The 19480-nt window shown below is 42.2% G+C and overlaps 1 pseudogene; it reads left to right on the top strand.

Moving 5' to 3' along the window:
- Positions 1–5490: 5490 nt before the first annotated feature.
- On the top strand, positions 5491–6141 carry LOC140896867 (olfactory receptor 5P55-like; annotated as a pseudogene).
- The last annotated feature ends 13339 nt before the right edge of the window (positions 6142–19480 follow it).

The following is a 19480-nucleotide window of genomic DNA, read 5'->3' on the forward strand; positions in this document are numbered from 1 at the left end:
ATCCTTTCTGTAGTGGGGCCCCCAAAACTGGATGCAGTAGAACCTCAGAGTTCCAAACACCTCGGGAATGGAGGTTGTTCTTAACTGAAATGTTCCTAACTCTGAACAAAACATTCTGGTAGTTCTTTCAAAAGTTTACAACTGAACATTGACTGAACATTGACTGAATACAGCTTTGAAACTTTACAATGGACAAGAAAAATGCTGCTTTTAACCATCTTAATTTAAATGAAAAAAAGCACAGAAAGTTTCCTTACCTTGTCAAATCTTTTTTTTCAAACTTTCCCTTTATTTTTTTATAGTTTGCGTTTAACACAGCACTGTACTGTCTTTGCTTTTTTTCTCTCTCTGCTGTTGCTGCCTCATTGAGTACTTCCAGCTCCAAATGAGGTGTGTGGTGGACTCATCGCTTTGTACTGCTGGTGTTCCTAACTCTGCGGTTCTACTGTAAAGTGTCAGCACATGAAGGGAGATCGTCACCGTGGCTACTTTTCCTTTAGGGTTAAGCTAGATTTTCACGACTATGTGATGTATTTTCTCGAGAGATTCATTAGACATAAAATAAACGAATTAATTGCATATGGGACAAGTAAATCACACAGGACATCAGTAACAAAACTTTGAAGGCATAAAAGTATAGTAGATACTAAGGGGAAGAGGTGTTAGTGGCTTCTAGCTATAGAAGGGCAGAAAACCATTATTATTGTTGTTGTTATTGTTGTTATTGTTATTGTTAACAGTATGAATAATAATAACTTTAATATTGTACATTGTGGTGGTGTTTGTTTGTTTTTCCTTACTCTTTTTTGCTTCTGTCTGTCAGACGGCTTCAGTAATAACACAATTCTTCCAATGCATCTAGTGCAGAAAATGAGACCAGATCACTGAGAAAGGAGAACGCAATTTTCCCTTTTGTTTCTGCAGTCCACGTAAGTGGCTGCTCTCTTTCTTCCCAGATGGCTGGAACAATTTCTCTCAAAGGTCTATGGGACAGATTTAATCCAAAATCTGTGTGCTGAAAGTAACAACTTCTGGGAAGCAAATGTGGGGAATGTGTTGTGATGCACAAATACAGTAGTTCCACACGTGAGCTTGCTAGCATGTGCACACATGCATGTTTTTGCAACACTGCACTCTACTGACTTGGATCTTCTCCAGTGTGCAGCCTTTGCCCTCTCCTGTGAAGAGCTAGTGCACACCCCTTTAACGCAACTAGGCACTATATTCATGAGAAGCGGGAGGTTCTATGTTTGACACTTTCTGTTCCTATGAATTTCCAAATAGCCACACTGCACAGTTTATGCAGCGCACTTCCCCTGTGGTTCAGACTGCTCCATCCCACTATGGGCTTTCCGAAATCCAACAATTTACTAATGACATGTGGGTAAAGGCAGCACCCCTTCCCCTATCTCTTATACGTTCCAGAACTAAAATGGGGAGCCCTGTGCCTACGTCTCCTTTCCCAGTAGGGTTCACGGCCACAGCCACCTTTTCATTTAGTTTGGTTGGTGCTTGCTCCCTGCACTCCAGTGACAGCCCTCACTATTCCCTTGGAGCATACGCAGGAGTGGTCAGAAAGGGCAGGTGCAGGTAATGGCATGAGATGGCAAATACATCACCTCTTATTATGGTCTCACTTGGCTTTAAGCTTCCATTTCTAAGTGGATGATAAGGAAGCAGTACGTGAGCAATAGATGTGATCAGCTTGTTACAGATCTGAGTAGTGTGTGTTACGGGACACGCCTTAAAGGTGTGGTGGAATATTCTAAACCATGGTTATAAGCAATCTATTGATTGGACTCTATAACAATTGATTGACCATGAATTAAAATATTTATTAATCCTTTGTAAACTATTCATAAGTATTCTCAAATTAAGGAAGCCCTGGGATACAACATGACTAGCTCACATGACTTATGTGTAGTGCTGGGGAGGAGCCAGTGGTCATGGTACATGTAGAAACCAATGACATAGGGAAGGATAGAACAGAGATTCTGGAGGCCATATTTAGGCTGCTGGGTAAGAGATTGAAGCCTGGGACCTCCATGGTAGCATTCTCTGAAATGCTTCCAGTCCTACACACAGGGCCAGTCAGACACGCAGAACTGCAGGGTCTCAATGCGTGGATGAAACGATGGTGTATGGAGGAGGGGGTTAGATTTATTAGGAAATTGGGAAACTTTGGGGAAAGGGAAGCCTATAAAGGAAGGATGGGCTCCACGTAAACCAAAATGGAACCAGATTGCTGGCACTTAAAATTAAAAAAGGTTGTAAAGCAGTTTTTAAACTAAGGGCTGGGGGAAAGCTGACAGGCACGGAGGAGCAAGTTGTTCGGACAGAGACATCCCTTAGGGGAGGATCTACTAACGGAGACTCTCTATGTCCTAGTAAGGAGGAGAGGATGGAAGATGACAAAATACAGGTAGGATCTGATGAGAAACAGTCAAATGAAAAAGACTCTCATTCAATTATGTCGTGTAATGGCAGACAGCTAAAAAGTGACAAGTTTTTAAAGTGCTTACATACCAATGCTAGAAGTCTAAATAGTAAGATGGGTGAAGTAGAGTGCCTCATATTAAATGAGGATGTTGGCATGACAGGCATCACAGAAACTTGGTGGAATGAGGATAATCAATGGGACACAGTTATACCAGGGTACAAAATATACCGGAAGGACAGAGCAGGTCATGCTGGCGGGGAAGTGGCACTATATGTGAAAGAAAGCGTATAATCAAATGAAGTAAAAATCTTAAATGAACCAAACCGTACCACAGAGTCTCTATAGATAGAAATACCATGTTCTATTAATAAGACTATAGCAGTAGGGATATATTACTGACCACCAGACCAGGATGGTGATAGAGACTGTGAAATGCTCAGGGAGATTAGAGAGGCTATAAAAATAGATTTCAGAGTAGCAGCTGTGTTAGACTGTATCCGCAAAAAAAAAAGGAGGACTTGTGGCACCTTAGAGATGAATCCGATGAAGAGAGCTGTAGCTCATGAAAGCTTATGCTTAAATAAATTTGTTAGTCTCTAAGGTGCCACAAGTCCTCCTTTTCTTTTTATAAAAATAGAAAAACTCAATAATAATGATGGATGTCATCTATCCCCATATTGACTGGGTACATGTCAACTCAGGACAGGATGCAGAACTAAAGTTTCTTGACACCTTAAATGACTGCTTCTTGGAGCAGGTAGTCGTGGAACCCACAAGAGGAGAGGCAATTCTTGATTTAGTCCTAAGTGGAGCACAGGATCTGGTCCAAGATGTGACTATAGCTGGACTGCTTGGTAATACTGACCATAATATAATTAAATTTAACATCCCTGTGGTGGGGGAAACACCACAGCAGCCCAATACTGTAGCATCTAATTTCAGAAAGGGGGACTACACAAAAATGAGGAAGTTAGTTAAACAGAAATTAAAAGGTACAGTGCAGAAAGTGAAATCCCTGCAAGCTGCATGGAAACTTATTAAAGACACCATAATAGAGGCTCAACTTAAATGTATACCCCTAATTAAAAACATGGTAAGTGAATCAAAAAAGTGCTTCTGTGGCTAAACAACAAAATAAAAGAAACAGTGAGAGGAAAAAAGGAATCGTTTAAAAAGTGGAAGTTAAATCTTAGAGAGGGAAATAGAAAGGAGTATAAACTCTGGCAAATGAAGTGTAAAAATGTAATTCGGAAGGCCAAAAAAGAATTTGACGAACAGCTAGCCAAAGACACAAAAAGTAATAGCAAAAAAAAAATGTAAGTACATGAGCAGAAGGAAGCCTACTAAACAACCAGTGGACGATCAAGATGTTGCAGGAGCCCTCAAGGATGATAAGGCCATTGTGGACAAACTAAATGAATTCTTTGCATCAATCTTCATGGCTGAGGATGGGAGGGAAATTCCAAAACCTGAGCCATTCTTCTTCGGTGACAAATCTGAGGAACTGTCCCAGATAGAGCTGTCATTAGAGTTGGTTTTGGAACAAACTGATAAACTACACAGTAATAAGTCACCAGGAGCAGATGGTATTCACCCAGGAGTTCTGAAGGAACTCAAATATGAAATTGCAGAACTACTAACTGTAGTGTGTACCCTATCGTTTTAAATCATTTTCTGTACCAAATGATTGGAGAATAGCTAATGTGACGCCGATTTCTAAAAAGGGCTCCAGAGGTGATCCTGGCAATTACAGGCCAATAAGCCTGACTTCAATACTGGGAAAAGTGGTTGAAACTATAGTAAAGAACAAAATTGTCAGACACATAGATGAACATAATTTCTGGGGAAAAGTCAACATGGTTTTTGTAAAGGGAAATCATGCCTCCCCAAACTACTAGAATTATTTGAGGGGGTCAACAAGCACACGGACAAAGGAGATCCAGTGGATATAATGTACTTAGATTTACAGAAAGCCTTTGACCAAGTCCCCCATTTAAGGCTCTTAAGCAAAGTAATCAGTCATAGGTTAAAAGGGAAGGTCCTCTCATGGATTGGTAACTGGGTAAATGATAGGAAACAAATGGTAGGAATAAATGATCAGTTTTCAGAATGAAGAGAGGTAAATAGTGGTGTCCCCCAGGGGTCTGTCCTGGGACCAGTCATATTCAACATATTCATAAATGATCTGGAAAAGTGGGGGAGGTGGCAAAAAGTGAGGTGGCAAAATTTGCATGTGATACAAAATTACCAAAGATAGTTAATTCCCAAGCAGACTGCGAAGAGCTACAAAAGGATCTCACAAAACTGGATGACTGGGCAACAAAATGGCAGATGAAATGCAATGTTGATAAATGAAAAGTAATGCACATTGGACAACATAATCCCAACTATACATATAAAATGATGCGGGTCTAAATTAGCTGTTACCACTCAAGAAAGAGATCTTGGAGTCATTGTGGATAGTTCTCTGTAAACATCCACTCAATGTGCAGCAGCAGTCAAAAAAGTGAACAGGATGTAGGGAATAATTAAGAAAGGGATAGATAATAAGACAGAAAATATCATATATCCTCTATAGAAATCCATGGTACACTCACATCTTGAATACTGCGGGCAGATGTGCTCGCTCCATCACAAAAAGTATATAGTGGAAATGGAAAAGTTTCAGAAAAGGGCAACAAAAATGATTAGGGGCATGGAACAGCTTCCATATGAGGAGAGATTAATAAGACTGGGACTTTTCAGGTTGGAAAAGAGACGACTAAGGGGGAATATGATAGAGGTCTTTAAAATCATGACTGGTGTGGAGAAAGTAAATAAGGAAGTGTTGTTTACTTCTCATAACACAAGAACTAGGGGTCACTAAATGAAACTAATGGGCAGCAGGCTTAAAACAAACAAAAGGCAGTATTTCTTCACACAACTCACAGTCAACCCGTGGATCTCTTGGCCAGAGGATGTTGTGAAGGGCAAGACTATAACAAGGTTCAAAAAGGAACTAGATACGTTCATGGAGGATATATCCACCAATGAGTTGCTGAGTAGTTGCTGAGTGTTATCTCTTATCTGTGATGTCTTATGATTGGTATTTAATGATCTGAAAACCCTTGCATTATGCAGCCCCCATGAACGGCAAGGTCTGTGCCATACTAGCAACTGCTTCTTGGGTAAGTGGGTTTCTGGCTAGCACCATAATCACCTCCATGATGTCCCAATTCATTTTCTGTGGCCCCAATGAAATTGACCATTTCTTTTGTGATTTCAGCCCAATAATAAAACTGTCCTGTAGTGACACCCGTCTGGTTGAACTCACTATCCTCATTCTGGCTTCAATATTCACCCTGCCCCCATTTCTTATCCTGATGTCCTATGTTTATATCATCCTCAGTATCCTGCAAATCCCTTCCACCACTGGCAGGCAAAAAGCCTTTTCCACCTACTCCTCTCACCTCATGGTGGTGACAATTTTCTGTGGGATCATAATCTTTGTGTATCTGCTCCCCAAAACCAACACACTAGAAGCCCTGAACAAAGTGTTCTCAGTCTTCTACACTGTTCTGATCGCCCTGGTCAATCTGCTCATCTACAGCCTGAGAAACAGAGAGGTCAAGCAGGCCCTGCAAAAACCTGTCAATACATTTGTAGTTTTCACAAGACTTGAGATAGTCCGACCTGCTTGTTCCACCTTGGACAGAAAATAGGGGAAGAGAACACTTTTGGAAACATTTTAATATTTTTAACTGCCTTGCAAAAGTGAAAAAAAATGGAGTTTTGCTTTTATTTTTACTCTTCTCCTCACTTTTTTAATGGAAAAAGTTAAACAAGTGAGAGATTTTTTTCCCTACTTTACTTCAATTTCATAACCTGTAGTGCCAATCTTTAAAAAAGGGAAGAAGGAAGATCCTGGGAACTACAGGCCAGTCAGCCTCACCTCAGTCCCTGGAAAAATCATGGAGCAGGTCCTCAAAGAATCAATCCTGAAGCACTTGCATGAGAGGAAATTGATCAGGAACAGCCAGCATGGATTCACCAAGGGAAGGTCATGCCTGACTAATCTAATCGCCTTTTATGATGAGATTATTGGTTCTGTGGATGAAGGGAAAGCAGTGGATGTATTGTTTCTTGACTTTAGCAAAGCTTTTGACACGGTCTCCCATAGTATTCTTGTCAGCAAGTTAAGGAAGTATGGGCTGGATGAATGCACTATAAGGTGGGTAGAAAGCTGGCTAAATTGTCGGGCTCAACGGGTAGTGATCAATGGCTCCATGTCTAGTTGGCAGCCGGTATCAAGTGGAGTGCCCCAAGGGTCGGTCCTGGGGCCGGTTTTATTCAATATCTTCATAAATGATCTGGAGGATGGTGTGGATTGCACTCTCAGCAAATTTGCGGATGATACTAAACTGGGAGGAGTGGTAGATACGCTGGAGGGGAGGGATAGGATACAGAAGGACCTAGACCAATTGGAAGATTGGGCCAAAAGGAATCTGATGAGGTTCAATAAGGATAAGTGCAGGGTCCTGCACTTAGGACGGAAGAACCCAATGCACAGCTACAGACTAGGGACCGAATGGCTAGGCAGCAGTTCTGCAGAAAAGGACCTAGGGGTGACAGTGGACGAGAAGCTGGATATGAGTCAGCAGTGTGCCCTTGTTGCCAAGAAGGCCAATGGCATTTTGGGATGTATAAGTAGGGGCATAGCGAGCAGATCGAGGGACGTGATCGTTCCCCTCTATTCGACATTGGTGAGGCCTCATCTGGAGTACTGTGCCCAGTTTTGGGCCCCACACTTCAAGAAGGATGTGGATAAATTGGAGAGAGTCCAGCGAAGGGCAACAAAAATGATTAGGGGACTGGAACACATGAGTTATGAGGAGAGGCTGAGGGAGCTGGGATTGTTTAGCCTGCAGAAGAGAAGAATGAGGGGGGATTTGATAGCTGCTTTCAACTACCTGAAAGGGGGTTCCAAAGAGGATGGCTCTAGACTGTTCTCAATGGTAGCAGATGACAGAACGAGGAGTAATGGTCTCAAGTTGCAGTGGGGGAGGTTTAGATTGGATATTAGGAAAAACTTTTTCACTAAGAGGGTGGTGAAACACTGGAATGCGTTACCTAGGGAGGTGGTAGAATCTCCTTCCTTAGAGGTTTTTAAGGTCAGGCTTGACAAAGCCCTGGCTGGGATGATTTAACTGGGAATTGGTCCTGCTTTGAGCAGGGGGTTGGACTAGATGACCTTCTGGGGTCCCTTCCAACCCTGATATTCTATGATTCTATGAATGTGAAAAAAGTAAAAAGAACATTTAAAGATGAGAGAAAATAATATTTCCTCTCACTGGAAAAGAAACAGACTTGTATCTCACTTTTCAGAAAATAACAAAGTAAAGAGAAAGTTGGAAAACCATACTTTTTTCCCACCAGAAAAATATTGAAATGAGTATAAAAAAATTAAAGGGAGAGAAAGTAACACTTTGTCCTCACCTCACCATTTGTAATGCACGTTTCCAGGGGAAAGAAGTAAAAACTAAAAGAAAGTGCAGGTTTTTTCACTAGAAAAAAAGGTGAGGAAAGTTGAAATGTGAAAGTGGATGGGGGAATACACCAAAACATTTTTTTTTCAACCAAAAATAGGGAAACAAGTGTAAATATTGAGACAAAATCAGAAGTTTGTTTTCTTTCAACAATTTTCACAGAAATATCCTCCTGAACAGCTCTAACCGGGAGGAATCTGAATTGAATTATTGACTCTGGGAAGCAGGTTCTAGTTGGCCATTATCTGGAAAAATTTAGGGGATCATGAATATGTAATTCATTATACAGGAAGACAGGGTTGATTTTAAGCACTTGACTACAATGGGACTAATTGCGTGCTTAAATTAACCATTTTTTCAGAGACCTCAACAAAGCATTATCTGTCTGCTTCTGTGTTCTAACTCCCTCCTAAACAGCCTGGGAAACCAACTCTTTGTGAATCAGGGCCACCCTGGTGGTTTCAGGACTCATATTTGCCATTTCACCGAAGCTCAGGTTACTACTTGCATGAAATTTCATACTCATTTTTAAGGGTGTGATGATAAATGTGATGTATGTGGTGTCTATGTCAGATTTTGAGACAACAGAACAAGATTTAGTACAGAGATCTAAGATTGTCCTGGCAGGAAAAGAACTTGCAGAAACAATCCCAGGGTCAATTAATTTTAAACATACAATAAAATTGAAGTGAATGTTATCAGTTTATATCAATATGTCATCTTAAAATATTTTGATTAAAAATTACAATAAAAGAATACTCATTCAATTCATGTGCGCGTTTTGTGTCCGTCTGGTCGGGGGTTGTTTCACAGCCTTTTTCACCTCAATTTTATTTTTTGTGAGAATCTTCTGCAATGACAAAATCAGTTCAAAATGAGATAAATGCACCCCCAGCACTCACAATGGGCATAACGAAAAAAGGGGGAGGGGGAGGGAGAGAGTGGAGAAAACAAACATAATAATAATTAATTAATAATGTCTTTTCAATCATAAAACCAGAATATTTCATTCAAAGTCTAAAATTTCCATTAAAGGTTTCCATTTTGAAAAGGCCATTTTCCAACATTGTTTCCCCTTCCAAATGAAAAGTTTTGAGCCGTTCTAAATGTTTGTTTTCATTCACTCCTGTTTTTTTTTTCCTTTCCTTGAGAAGAAAACTTCAAGAAAATGGCCCCAGTTTCAGGCCCAGGTGTGGCAGATTTTCCGGCTGATTTTGGAAGGAGAGGCAAGTCTGGGTAGGGAAAATAAACAAATATTCTCTGCCTCACACCTAGCTCTGTCTGGGATTGAGCTGTTTGCCGACGTGTGCTGGACTAGGGTATCTTCACCTTGAACTTATTGGGGCTTTTCCCATTGGACGGGTCAAGTGGATGATGAACTGGACTGGGTTTAGTCTTAAGTGGAGATTAAAGAGATGTGGGTTCTGTGCCCAACTGAGCTACAGATATCCTTCATGATTTTAGGAAAGTCCCTCAATCTTCCCTGTGCCCTAGTTCCTCATCTGTAACATGGCCATAATCCTCCCCGACCTCACAGGGGGGTTGTGTGGAGAAAATCCATTAATGTTTGGGAGATGCTCAGACACTCACGAGGGCACCTACACAGAGACAGAGCTCTGCACCCCCTTATGTTCCCTGGTAAAGCTCCCGGACTGGGATGTGTCAGCATTGAACTAGTTAGATAGAGTGGGATTTTCCAGAAGCCACTAAGCTGTTTAGGAGCCCAAGTCCCAATGACTCTAGCAATGGGAGTTTGGCTTCTAAACCACTTAGGTGCTTTTGAAAATGCCACCCTGAGGGCCAGATTTCCAGCAAGCTTGGCACCCACAACTGAGGACAGATTTCCCAAAAAGACTCCACTCCCATTTTGGCAAGGAAAAGAGCCAGGTTTTCAGAAAGGCCCATCAGCCAGCAACTCCTGAGTCAGATTTTTGACACAGCTCATCACCCGCCACACTGACGGGTTTGGATAATATGGTCCTTAGTTTATGCCCTCCCTTTGCCTCCTGCTCTCAGTTTGGCTGACCTTGCTGGCTGCTCCCTGAGGGTATGTCTACACTGCAATTAGACACTCATGGATTGCTGGTGCCAGCTGACATGGGCTGCAGGGCTGTTTAATTGCAGTGCAGACTTCCAGGCTTGGGCTGCAGTCCCCACTCTGGGACCCTCCCACCCCAAAGAGGCCTAGAACCCAGGCTCCATCCAACCCCAGAAGTCTATGCTACTATGAAACAATACTGCAGCCCAAACCCCATGAACCTGGTCACCTGGCACAGACCAGTCACAGGTGTGTAACTGCAGACACTCTTCCTCTGCTCTGCCTCTCCATCCTGGTCTGAGAGGTCAGGCCTAAATGTACAGATCAGCCATCCACCAGCTCCCTTGGCCCTGTGAGAAGGCAGGGGAAAACTCACTCATCCTTCCCTCCCAGTTCCTTGGGCCTCAAATGGAAAGCTGCTTCTCTGCTTAGGGGGGTTAACCTACACTTGATTGAGACACAAGCACTAAAGGACCTGAATTCCCGGAGTCACATGGTTACAGCAGAATCTCGGCTTTAAGAACAAGTTTCTAGGTTTGTAAGTTACAGTGGAAAGCTTGAGGATGGCTCCCAAGTGTAAGTGAGACAGTGGTATCTGCCTGAGTGTGCAGAGAGCCTGAGACAATAGCTCTCAGTGGGGAAAACTGCATCATTTCTCTCAATGCAGTGTTGGACCCACTGGCCTTGGGAGGGGGGCCCACTGTGATCTTCACCTCCTTCTACACTCACAGTGTCCTGTGCTGAGATATGGGGTCCTCCCAAGGCTTGTGGGTCCAACACTCCACTGATATGAATGGTGCAGTTCCCCCAACTGAAAGCTATTGTCTCAGGATCTCTGCACACTCAGGTCAATGTTGTTGTGTTGGTTACATTGAAGCAACCTTCTCCCCTCGCCAAAGAGTGATTGTCTTTTAGTCTCTCCGCTGATTCAGACAGGAGTTGCTGCATTGATTACACACCGGGCAACTCCCTCCTCGGAGAGCTATTGTCTCAGGCTCTCTGCACACTCAAGCAGATGTCACTGTCTCAGTTACACTTGGGAGCCATTTTCAAGCTTTTCATTGTATCTAAAAAACCCAAGAAATTTGATTTTAAATGGAAGCCAAGATTCTGATATAGTCACATGACGCCAGGAATTCAGATCCTTTAGTGCTTGTGTCTCAATCAAGTGTAGGTTAACCCTCCTAAGCAGAGAACAGCTTTCAGTTTGCGGCCTAAGGAAAGCAGAAGAAAGAATGAGTGAACTTTTCCCCTACCTTCCAAAGAGTCAAGGGAACTGGTGGTGGATATGTTACACCTAGAGACTATTTATTTTTTTATTTTGCCCAATTATTTATTTTGGTGAAAAATTGTCTTTTTTTCCAGGTAATAAAAACATTGTGAATTTTTTCTGTTCACAATGATTGGTGCCTAGTTAAACCTCACGATGGGGAAAAATGTCTGGCCATCTCCCAGCCTGGTCCTTTCCCTTAATTGGACAACACAGACTTGAGCTCCGATTGGATACTCTATTGTGTCTTTAGAGACATGAGATATCAAGTGAAGCAACCAACCTGGTGATAACATCGTCCCTTATGTTTTATTTGTATGACATTCTCTGGCATTGATTACAAGTTTTTATTATGGAACACAGAGAAACAATATCCTGGGAACAACCTGGCTACAACAACACTGCAAACAATAGAGAAACAATGTACAGCTGGGGTTAAACCAGGGATTTGCTTTGATATTTTGTGGTTTGTGTCGCTTACATGACTTGTCAACTCTGTGCATTCTCATCCCTTCCTCATCCACCATGAATGTTTAGCCACCCCCGAAGAGAAAAGACACCATCATCCTGTATGTGTCAATGCTGGAAACAAAGGCTGACAGAGCTGTCCACAACCTCACTTTCGTGTGCCCTCTGTTAAATGGACACAGAGAGGGACCATAAAAACTCTGCCTCAGGAGCTCCATGCCGATTATTTGCATTTATTTTTTAAGATGTGTTCTGAGATTTTCAATGAGAGTTTTCAAATTAATTTCAATAGAGGTTTTTTGCCCAAATCACTCAGGTAGCTTTTAAAACCTCATGCTAAAGGCCAGAATTCCAAAGGTATTTTAGGTGCCTCATGGGAGTTTCAAAAGTATCTTGATTTCAAAATCCCACTTGGTGTCTAAACACCTTAAAAATCTGTCCCTTAGCTATTATCTACCAATCTCTACATTTTGGGGGAGGGATAGCTCAATGGTTTGAGCATTGGCCTGCTAAACCCAGGGTTGTGAGTTCAATCCTTGAGAGGGCCATTTAGGGATCTGGGGCAAAAATTGGGGATTGGTCCTGCTTTGAGTAGGGGGTTGGACTAGATGACCTCCTTAGATCCCTTCCAACCCTGATAGTCTATGATTCTTTGTGAAAGCCACATATTTACTGACTGCTTTGCTCAAGGCTTCCTTGAAGTCTCTGTTTCTCAGGCTGTAGGTCAGGGGCTTTACCAGGGGAGTGAGGACAGTGTAGCAAAGAGAGAGCACTTTCTTTAGCACTCTTGGTGTATCATGTTCCGGGAGCATGTAGATGATCATTATGTTCCCATAGAAAATTGTCACCACAATGAGGTGAGAGGAGCAGGTGGAAAGGCTTTCTGCCTCCCGGTGATGGAAGGGATTCTCAGGATGGTGGTGATGACACACACATAAGATGTCAGGGTTAGTAGAAATGGAGGCAGAGTTAATACACAGGATAGTATGGAAGGCAACAATACCATCAGGCTTATGTCCCCGCAGAGATTCGGAGATCCTCGAATCCCAGGAAGATGAATTCTGTGATGGCCGTTTGATTTCTCCATTCTGTGTCTGTCATGGGTTGACATTAGGAACAAAAAAACAAACTTTGCCGTTGAATCAGAAGAACACAGTGTTAACAGTTAATCAAGTGTCATCAGTTAATTCCATAAAGGTGCAAAATCTCCTTTCCCTCTCCTGGTGACCAGCTCTTACATTATTGTCTAAATTTAGACATTGGGGCATGTAGCTCAGGCATAAAACTACACACTGTGAGAGGAGCACTGGAAAATGACTTCTGCCTCCCTGCGGTGGAGGGGTTCTCAGGAAAGTGGTGATGATACAGACAATGGATGTCAGAAGAGTTACAAACTGGGTAACTAAACTGGGTGACTGGGAAACAAAATGGCCAGAATTCCAAAGACTCTATAAAATTCAATGTTGATAAATGTAAAATAATGCACTTTGGAAAACATAATCCCAAATATACACACAAAAGTAGGGTCAAAATTAGCTGTTACCACTCAAGAAAGATCTTGGAGTCATTGTGGATAGTTCTCTGAAACATCCGCTCAGTCTTCAATAACAGTCAAAAAAGCAAACGGAATGTTAGGAACCATAAGGAAAGAGATAGATAATAAAACAGAATATATTATATTGCTATTATGTCAAGCCATGGTTCATGCACACCTTGAATACTGAGTGCAGTTCTGGTCGCACCATCTCAAAAAAAGATATATTAGAATTGTAAAAAGTGCAGAGAAGGACAATGAAAATGATGAGGGGTATTAACAAGAGCGTCATATGTAAGAAAGAATAGGTAATTGTCCCTCCCTGTGTGGCGATGTTGAGAACTTAGCTGGAGTACGGGGTACAATTCTGAGCACCACACATCAGGAAAGATGTGGAGAACTATGAGAAGAGTCCAAAGGAAAGCAACAAAAATGATAAAGAGGTTAGGAAACTTCACCTATGAAGAAAGGTGAGAACAGAAGATTGAGGCGGGACATGATAACAGTCTTCACATATGTTAAGGGTTGTTAGAAAGAAGATGGGGATAAATTGTTCTCCATGTCCACTGAAGGTAGGAAAAAAATAATGGGCTTAGTCTGCAGTACAGGAGATTTAGGTCAGATGTTAGGAAAATCTTTCTATCTCTAAGGGTAGTTAAACTGTGGGCTAGGCTTCCAAGGACAGTTGCGGACTCCCCATCACTGGAGGTTTTTAAGACCAGGTTGGCCAAACATCTGTCAGGGAAGGTCTAGGTTTACTTGGTCCATTCTAGGTGCAGGGAGCTGGACTAAATGACCCCTTGATGTCCCTTCCAGCCCGACACTTCTATGATTCTATGAAACATTTCATTCTGCTGAATTGCCATTTTCTGATGAAACTGAGTGTTGGAAAATTTCCTGCCAACTTTAGTCCTTATCTTTATTCCCTGAGAGTTCAGTGGATCCACAGAGTCTTGCAGTTTCCTGATTCAGATAAACTGAAAGAGTTTGCTGCTTGCTTTTAACTCAGAACACTTGTTCTTTAAATTCCCTCTGACAATTGAACCACTTTTCTTATCAGACACTGCCACTGCCTCAATTTCCCCCCATCACTCTATCAAACCAACTTCCACTATTGGTGCCTTTGAATTACCCTCCCCTTCTGTGGTCTTCTCTATTGACTTGAAATAAGGGTTTCACTCAGAGACAGAATCTCCCAGTAAGCCCCTCCTGCTCCTCTCATTCCCTCTTGAGGGTTTGCTCCTACCCCTCACTACTGCTAGGGAGAGTTTCTTTCCCGCTCCTCTCTGACTCTGTGTCCCCCTACAGCCCTCTCCTCTTTCCTTGGGTGTCAGGCCCAGCTCTCTGACAGCTCTCTGAGCAGGGGAGCTCAGCTGCCTCCCTCTTTTAGGAAGCCCCGTCCCTGAGCTACTGTCTTGTCACCCAAACCTAAACTCATCAGCTGGGTTCAGAGGACAAGGCAGGAAGGGGGGGGGGGGGAAGCTGGTCAGAGATGGATCTAGGCGCAGCACAGGAGAGCTGAGGGGACTGACATTAAGGTAGCTCGAACCATACTAAGTTCTAAGGTACTGCGGCTTAGCGGCAATTAGTTATCTTTTTTGCCACCTTAAAGTGTGGGTTACCGTGCACTTGTGCTACTGCTATTTTAACAATTACTGATTACTTCAAAAAAACCCTTACCACGTGTATAAGAGATGTTTGCAAGATTTTAACCCCAGTGACTAGTTAAATATATACAATAAGGAGTGCAACCAGGCTGATGTCCCACTTCACCCCGCTTTCATTCTGCTCCTGGCATGCTTGATGATTAAAAACTTGAGTTTAGTGCACCTTTTTCTGATGTTTGTTTGTGTTACTGCTTTCCCTTCCTTACTAAGAAAAGTGGACATAATAGACTAAAGGCAAAGAACCAGGAATGAGGAAGAACAGCCGAGACAAAAAAGGGGAAGTTTCCTGCTGAGTTACAGTGCGTGTTTTTGACAGGCACCAACTTTTGACTGAGAGGTTGCCTGGATTTTAGCTTAGATTTTAATTTAGAATTTTTTAAGGTGAGTTACCTATTCCAGGCAGGGAGGTTACCCAATGTGTGCCCCTCGGAGTACCATCTGGGTCGCCATCTGTAGCCTGACCCAAAGTTGGGTATATATCATTGTAATTTGAGGATTAACAGGTTTTTGTTTTAAGATTAGGCCCAGTAAGATTATTGTAAAATTATTATATAATTTGGGAACCCCGAGGTGCACAGGTGCAACACTTACACCATAGGAACTCTCTCTATATATATAAATATAATTTATTAATAATTTAGCAAAGTTATACACACACTTAAACTCAACAGAGCAGATAGAGATAATACAGAAAGTACATTTGGACATTCATACTTACACCCTTATCTTTCATACTTAACCATTATCTTTCTCATCACTGTTTTTGTCCTCACCTTCCCCGGCGGCCATCATTTGGCCCCTCCCAAGGTCTACATCTCTCCAACCTCTCTGCTGCCCCTGGGATGTTACTTTTATAGTAGGTTACCCTGATGCTGCCAAGACCAGTGCATATTCAATAGAGGATTTTATTTGTATTTGCTCTCCTTAAGATGTCAGTTTTCTGTCGGTTTAGTATATGTATGATGTTACCCTTTTAGCATACATGCTAATTTGCTGTTATGGCACCTTTTCGATTGGAGGTTCTGTCCAGAACCTTCCGGATACTGGTGTTAGCAATGCTCTGTGCTGGTGTCAGCTATGTTCTGGACAAAATTCCCCCTCTGGCATGGCACTTTCAGTTCCCTATAACTTATAAGTTGCTTAAGTTTATCTATACCAAAGGTTACAGGCCTTAAGCCTCACACTATTTACTAAAGCCAATTTACTATTTACTATTTACCTCACACTATTTACTAAAGCCTCACACTATTTACAGAATAAAAGCCTGTAGGTTTCTTGCATTACTGCTAAATATAATAAAGCAAAATAACAAAGCAATAAATATAATCAGGTAAGCTGGCCCACCGGGCTACATAGGAAATATCCTCAAAATGCAAAAACAAACAAAAATGGATTTTTCTATCATCCAACTTGAAAATATACAGTATTTTTTTCTAAAAAAATAATATTTAATTTGCTTTTCCCCCCTATGACAAATACATATAAATTTTGACCAGGTCTAGATGGAGCCTTGAAGATTGTTTGGCCAGGTTTATTAGCTACAAAGCACTTTATCAGTATTCCATACACTGGGTGGGTACACTGCCTGTATGCTCATAACAAGGCACCAGCACATTCAGCAGAAAGCCATCCCTTAAGCCAGTACACAGAATGAAGTGATGGTACCTGGATATTTATGGGGTGAAACAAGCAACTTAAGTACCACCTTACCTGCTTTATGACATCTGTGTGTTACCTCCCCTTGTACCTTATTCATGATGTCTCGGACAGGAGGCTTTTGTTTGTTTTTCTACCCTTTTTCTTCTATTCCCCCCCCCACTCTATTTGTCCCCATTTATGTCCTCTTTCCATTTTGCCACAAAAATCAGGAGGAAAGGGGTGAAGAATGGAGAAAAGGATGGAAAAATAAGGGGGGAGGGGAATAAAAACCTAAAAACTTTAAAAAAAAAACTTTCATTTTGAGGCTCCACCAAATAAAATCGAAACATAATAATACACACACATATATATATATATATATATATATATATATATATATATATATATATATATATATTTTCTACACAAATTTCAACAAACAGCTGAGCTTTCCATGAACTTTTATTGCACCAAAACTTCCACCTGCTCTGCCAAAATGTTAGAGGATGTCAGACGTTCTCAGTAGGTCATCACTTTCTCACATACTGTTTCAACTGGCCAGAAACAGGGGAGATGAGGTGAAATCCAGCCCCTGTTGAAGTCAAGGTGAGGTTTACCACTGACCTCAAGTGCACCAAGATTTCACAGCATGAATGCTGTGTCTATGACTCAGTAAATCATCTCAAATCATCCTCATTTCTTTACAGCCTAAAACAATTTGCAAAGGATGTGTGAACTCTTGACAAAGCTACAAACTCACTGAGGACTTTTCTCACTGCGTTGACTTCCTTGTTTCTCAGGATATATCTGAGAGGGTTGATCAGCAGGGTCAGGATAGCAAAGAATACCTAGCACTCTTTGTTCGGGTCTCAGAGCATTGCTGGGCATGCACTGCAAATAGCTTCCTCTGTGTTTCCAGCCGTCACAATTGAGGGCCCCCTGTAGCTTCATTCCAGTTGATGGTAACAGAGTAAAAGAGCAGCATTCCATTCCTGGCTACCATTCAAATGCAGGGATAGGGGCCCTGATGCCAATTCTTGGGCATGAGAGAGAAAGCAGTACCATTCCCCTAACCTTGCCTCTTACCAGGGTCCTACCCTTATGTCATAAATATAAAGGGAAGGGTAAACACCTTTAAAATCCCCCCTGGCCAGAGGAAAAATCCTTTCACCTGTAAAGGGATAAGAAGCTAGGATAACGTCACTGGCACCTGATCAAAATGACCAATGAGGAGACAAGATACTTTCAAAAGCTGGGAGAAGGAGAAAAACAAAGGGTCTGTCTCTGTCTGTGTGATGCTTTTGCCGGGGACACAACAGGAATGGAGTCTTAGAACTTAGTAAGTAATCTAGCTAGATATGCGCTAGATTCTGTTTGTTTAAATGGCTGAGAAAATAAGCTGTGCTGAAAAGAATGGATATTCCTGTCTGTGTGTCTTTTCGTAACTTAAGGTTTTGCCTAGCGGGATTCTCTATGTTTTGAATCTAATTACCCTGTAAGGTATTTACCATCCTGATTTTACAGAGGTGATTCTTTTTACTTTTTCTTCTATTAAAATTCTTCTTTTCAGAAACTGAATGCTTTTTCATTGTTCTTAAGATCCAAGGGTTTGGGTCTGTGGTCACCTATGCAAATTGGTGAGGATTTTTATCAAACCTTCCCCAGGAAGGGGGGTGCAAGGGTTGGGAGGATTTTTTGGGGGAAGACGTTTCCAAACAACGCTTTCCTAATAAAAATAAACCCAGATAAACATTTGGTGGTGGCAGTGGAAGTGGAAGGGCTTCAGACCTTCAGACCTCGACCCTCCACGTCCGATCGGTTAGAACCCGGTCACGTGAACAAGAATCAGCCAGCCCAGCATCTGAGAGACAGAGAAAATGCTTGGTGCCACCTCAGAGCCTCAGGCCTCTCCGCCAATGTCCCATCTCCAGTCCTGGCCATCCCTGATGCTTCAGGGGAAGGAGATTAAAAAAAATTAGGGTAGAAAAAAACCCCTTCCTAACCCTTGCAGGCAGCCAGCTGAAATCCTGAAACATGACCTGTAAGGGACATAACACATAAACCAGGAGACTCATAGACTTATAAATATTAAGGTCAGAAGGGACCATTATGATCATCTAGTCTGACCTCCTGCACAATGCAGGCCACAGAATCTCACCGACCCACTCCTGCAATAAACCTCTCACCTATGTCTCAGCTATTGAAGTTCTCAAATTATGGTTTAAAGACTTCAGGTGCAGAGAATACTCCAGCAAATGACCCATGCCCCATGCTACAGAGGAAGGTGAAAAGCCCCCCAGGGCCTCTTCTAATCTGCCCTGGAGGGAAATTCCTTCCTGACCACAAATATGGCAATCAGCTGAACCCTGAGCATGTGGGCAAGATTCATCAGCAAGATACCCAGGAAAGAATTCTCTGTAGTAACTCAGATCCCACCCCATCCAACATCCCATCACAGGCCATTGGGTCTATTTACCATAGAAGCATAGAATCATAGAATATCAGGGTTGGAAGGGACCTCAGGAGGTCATCTAGTCCAACCCCCTGCTCAAAGCAGGACCAATCCCCAACTAAATCATCCCAGCCAGGGCTTTGTCAAGCCTGACCTTAAAAACTTCTAAGGAAGGAGATTCCACCACCTCCCTATGTAACGCATTCCAGTGTTTCACCACCCTCCTAGTGAAAAACATTTTCCTAATATGTAACCTAAACCTCCTCCACTGCAACTTGAGACCATTATTCCTCGTTCTGTCATCTGCTACCACTGAGAACAGTCTAGATCCATCCTCTTTAAACCCCCCTTTCAGGTAGTTGAAAGCAGCTATCAAATCCCCCCTCATTCTTCTCTTCCATAGACTAAACAATCCCAGTTCCCTCAGCCTCTCCTCATAAGTCATGTG

Source organism: Lepidochelys kempii, chromosome 13 (genome assembly GCF_965140285.1).
Source record: "Lepidochelys kempii isolate rLepKem1 chromosome 13, rLepKem1.hap1, whole genome shotgun sequence".
NCBI classification, from domain to species: domain Eukaryota; kingdom Metazoa; phylum Chordata; order Testudines; family Cheloniidae; genus Lepidochelys; species Lepidochelys kempii.